The sequence below is a fragment of the Ixodes scapularis genome, unplaced genomic scaffold (genome assembly GCF_016920785.2).
Source record: "Ixodes scapularis isolate PalLabHiFi unplaced genomic scaffold, ASM1692078v2 PGA_scaffold2__306_contigs__length_199485367, whole genome shotgun sequence".
Classification (NCBI taxonomy): domain Eukaryota; kingdom Metazoa; phylum Arthropoda; class Arachnida; order Ixodida; family Ixodidae; genus Ixodes; species Ixodes scapularis.
In genome coordinates, this window is record NW_024609857.1 from 19896861 (window position 1) to 19902058 (window position 5198).

At 49.0% G+C, this 5198-nt stretch overlaps 1 pseudogene; it reads left to right on the forward strand.

The window, feature by feature from the left end:
- The first annotated feature begins 3361 nt into the window (after positions 1-3361).
- On the forward strand, positions 3362-4776 carry LOC121836350 (annotated as a pseudogene).
- Positions 4777-5198: the final 422 nt, after the last annotated feature.

The window sequence follows — 5198 nt, forward strand, 5'->3', positions numbered from 1 at the left end:
AGGTCGCATTCAAAACTACTTAAAGTTTAAACCATCTAGACTCATCTGAAATAGACATTTTCAATAGAAATGCGTGTCAATTTAAAAAGTGCTTGCGCCATGTATGTGGTTCATGTATATACTAGTCACCACTCTGTATTTTGTTCTTTTTTACTGTTTGAATTCTTTACCTTTCTTATTCTTTATTTGTTTGTATTGTTTTGCTACTAACGAGTGCACCAGTGCTTAGGCTTTGGCTGTTACTGGACACAATAAATAAAAGTATTATTCTTATTATTATTGTTAGCTTGAAAACTAGGGCGCGAAATAAATATCAAGATGATTTAAATAGTAATTTATGTCATATAATTTAAATCGTGTTTTTAATCACACCGGCTTTACTATATTGACTTGAATCAAATATTTTCTACGAAAAAAATTTCTTGATTTTTTTTTAATTTAACTTTTGTGTATTATTTTACGCGTTTTGTGGGCATTTGTTCTTAATTTAAGTTAAAGTATTATCAAGCAAGATATCTTCCCATCTGCCGAACTCGAGCAAATAGTGGTGTATTTCTGAGCAAATAAAAACGTTGAACTTTTTTCCAACCTACCACTTTGTCGGTCAGGTACTCAATACCCTACACTCTAAAAAAACCTCGTGCGTCTACCTTCGCTCAGAACACTCGGAGAGCCAATCAGCGCAACTTAAAGGAGCGATGCCACAATTTTTGTACTTTGCGCAAATACCGCTTAAAACGGATCCCTAACGTTAATGACCTATGAAACACGCGTTCGTTTTTCACCCCACGCAATAGAAGTCCCAGAAAAAAATTAAAGAAAAACGAATAGCGCTCAGAACTCAACTCACAGCCAGAACAAGCGGCCACGTGATCTGGAGCCGATTATATGCCGCCAGTGTTGATCATAGCCACGCGCTGGGGTTGGCAAAGCGCAGGACACGCGCTGAGTTCTAGACATTGTTATGGCTCGGCTGTTGTCGTCGTTGCAGCGATTGGACACGGGTCACTACCCGAATGCTTCTCGAGCTAGCAATTATCACGAGCCCAAGTCGAGTGTCCAAGCAATGCTCGGGTCCAATCTATGAACCGCATTCAAATATCGTCACTTGGGTGTACTGCGATCCCCACGATACGTCATCCAATTTTGCAAAGGAGAGATTGAATGAAAATGATCGTTTTTGTCCTTGAAATTACACCGCAACAAAGGAGTTTCTTGGCCAGTGGCGTTGCGTGTGAGTATCCTTGAGTCCCAGGTGTGCCATAAGCTCGTGTCAAGTGAAAAACATTCCAATTGAATATCGTTGCACAGCTCCTTTAAGGAGGCAGCTCAGCGAATTACGATGCCAAAAGATATGCTTAAACCAAAAAAAAAAAAAAAAAAAACGCAGACTGAGTTGTGGCATTAAGCAATGCAAAACGTCACGCTTACATTGCTTAATGTCACAGCTCAGACTGCGTTTTTCGCTCTAAACATATTGCCGCACACGCAGCTGGCCAAGTAGGTAGGCCTAACGGTTATTGTGGCTGCCTCCCACGCGAAAAGCGAAGGTTCGATTCCTGGGAGCGACGTATTTTTTGTCTATTCCTGCAATTTAGTGTTCTGGTAAATTTGAAAATCATCTTGGCTTGTTCGAGGTTCGAATGTTCCACGCGTCGAACCTTCCACGCCGATCATTCCACAAACCCACGCGTGTACGAACATAAGGGGCTTCACGTGGCGAGCCAAAGTCAGTCTCGCCCCAGCGTTCGACTCTGCTGTTACGCCGACTTCGACGCCCGCGACCACTCTGCTGTTTTCTTCTGTTTCCTTTTTATTTTGGACACAAGTTCGCCCCATTAAGCGTTTAGTTTCTTCAGTTATCATCACCTCATCATTTTTCATTCGTGACAATATGTTCCGGCATCGTAATTCACTGGGCTGCCTCCGTAAGTTGCGCTAATTCGCTCTCCGAGTGTTGTGCGGGAAAGCAGACATACAGGATTTTCTTAGAGTTTTTTTTTTTTTTGGAAGAAGCTATTACTGAAAGTTTAAAGTACAATCTAGCAACATTTTTATTCTTGTAGTCCCCACCGTGCTAGAATGCTTGGGAAAAAGCTTTAGTTATTTTTTTCTCTTTATGACTTGCAAGCAAGTCATAAAGAGAAAAAAATGCTAGAATGCTTGGGAAAAATAACTAAAGCTTCTGCCCAAGCATTCTAGCACGGTGGGGACTACAAGAATAAAAAAAGCAAGTCATAAAGAGAAAAAAATAACTAAAGCTTTTGCCCAAGCATTCTAGTACGGTGGGGACTACAAGAATAAAAATGGTGCTAGATTGTACTTTAAACTTTGAGTAATACTTTCTTCCAAAAAGTTTTCACTGATCGGACGAATTGACGAATCATTCTTTCATTTTTGAAAATACATATATTAATAAATATTAACTATTTTTTTGGCTAGATTAATTTAAATCCCATAAAATATTTTTTTTAAATAAAAAAAAAAGTGAAAGCCGTTTACAACTCCCTGTAACACCGAATTAGAGCGCAGCTCTTGAGGAGGAGGAGGGTAGGGTACTGGCGGCGGTGGAGTGACCTGGGGGGGTCACGTGACCTTGGGGGTCACGTGACGATGCCGATGATGTCATCAGTGACGTCACTGATGACGTCATCAGTGACGATGACGATGCGGACTCTGATGACGTCATCAGCGATGATGACGATGACGATGCGGATGTCGGTGACGTCATCAATGACGTCACTGATGACGTCATCCGTGATGATGACGATGACGATGTGGATGCCGGTGACGTCATCAGTGACGTCACTGATGACGTCATCAGTGATGATGACGATGACGATGCGGATGCCGGTGAGGTTATCAGTGATGATGATGATGCGGATGCCGGTGACGTCATCAGTGACGATGACGTCATCGGGGAGGTCACGTGACCTCGGCGGGGGGTCACGTGACCTTGGGGGTAATCATATGACCTCGGGGGGTGTCACGTGACCTCGGGGGTGTTGTAGCATGCGGATTGAGTTATCGCGACTGAGTCGTCGCGGAAGCGCCGCCCGGCTCGTGACGTCATGTCTGTGATAAAAACGCTGCGCTCAGGAATAAAGCACTTGCTGGACAGAGGCAGAGCCGCTCTTGATAGGTCGAATGCTCGGCTGAGCTGCGTCCGCTGTCGTCTCAAAGCACGCTGTGTTTTTCCTGCTGTCACATCTAACGCCGAAAACCTCGCCGGTACGAGCGTTGAACTTCAGCCTTTTTTTCTGGAGCCTTCTGGGAGACGCCGAACATCGCCCGGTCTACCGCAAGCAAGCGCCGCGGGGGGCTCGTGCAGAGCCAACCTCAGCCCCTTGCCGTCGACGGAATGTCTGCTGGCCAACCTTCATCCCAAGTTGACAGGCCCACCTACCACCTGGAGCCGGAGCACGTGCCGTCGGGGACTCGTCCGTCTCCCCGACAAGCTCATGAGGTAGCCGAATCTTCGGAGGACGACTCTACCTTCAAGGAAGGCATCTCCGATATGGACGACTCTGAAGGGTCCCAAGACTGGACCGAATCGCGAGGCAAAAAGCGCCGACGGAAAAGTGACGGCTCGGGCACGTCCGGGACTACTACCCACAGGCTACTTGAAGAGGGGTTCACCGTCTTGTTCGCCCCCACCAACTCCGACTCGGTTGCGTCGCTCAGTCCATCCAAGCTTACAGAATACGTCGAATGTGCTGCGCCAGGTGCCGTCAAAGAAGTCCGCGTCAACAAGGCAAGGAACTTAATCGCGGTCGAAGCACGGACACCCAAGCTCAAGGGAGTACTCCTGGACCTCAAGGTACTCTGCACCACTCCTGTCCGAGCATTCCTCCCCAGTCCCCCGAACACCTGCATCGGGCTTATCAGGGACGTGGAACTCGGCCTTTCCGACGCTGACATCCGGAACCAGATACGGGCTCCAGTCAAGATCTAGGACGTGCGGCGACTTGGGGAAAAGTCCAAACTCGTGAAGATTGTCTTCCTCGGGAAGACGCGGCCCGACTCCCTCCTCTACGGACTAGTTCGAACTCCGGTCCTGCCTTTCAAGGTAAAAGCCCTGCAGTGTCGGCGGTGCCTCCGTTACGGCCATATATCCGCGGTCTGCAATCGTCCCCAGGCATGCGCACGATGCGGCGCCTCACACGACGGCGGGTGCGAATCACCCGAACAAAGTGCATCAACTGTCGTCAGAGCCATGAGGCCACGTCCTCGTCCTGCCCAACCCGACGTCGAGAGGTCGCCATCTCGCGTTACCGCTCAGAAAACAACGCAACGTTCCGGGATGCTCGCGAAGCACTCCGCAACTCCTCGTCAGCCAAGTCAGACAAGAATTCACGCAGTGAGCAGGGTAGCACCCCCTCAGACAAGAATGTACCCCAAGACGCGCGTCCTTCCCTGACCGACACTCATGCACCGGCGGTATCATCCCCTACCTGCCAAGAAACCAATGCCACTCCCGGCACCAGCCTATCAGCCTCCAGCACCACGGTAAAACAGACCTGGGCAGAAACTGTCAAAAGCTCGAAACCATCCAAAGGCCGCGACACCCAAGCTCCTCGACAAGGCGCACCTGTGCCGCCATCTTCAGGCCACACGGAAGCCGCCGCCCCCTTCTCGCCGCATCCCTTCAAGTCCATTGTAACCATGATCTTTGGCGCCGTGCGTGACCTAATCCACATCCTGCCAACATCCTCATTCCGTAAGTTCCTGGAAGCCGTCCTAGCGCTCGAGGGCATCATAGGGGCGCTACTCTGAAGCTCGACTGACAGTGGTACCCTTAGCCCCGCTGATGCCTCCCTCAGTGCATCAGTCCCTTGCTAGAGGGCGACGACAGACCCCTGTGGCTCTACAGTGGAACTGTGCAGGTCTGCTGACCAGACTGGCAGAGTTGTCCCTCTACCTTCAACAATAGAAGATACCCATTTTAGCTCTTTGCGAAGCTGGTCTCCTAGGAAATCGCAGCATCCCTGGGTATTTTGCTTATAAAAACCCGTCCATACCAAGCTTTCCAAACGGCAGCGCTGCAATTTATATCCAAAAGGCTATCCCTCACCATGTCGTGGATGTCTCTGACCTCTGCACTGTTAACCGGGACCTCGTTGCGGTGCGTGCTGAGATCGCCGGGCGGCGCCTCACTATTATCTCAATTTATGTCCGCCCAGGAGAGGGCGCTGCGG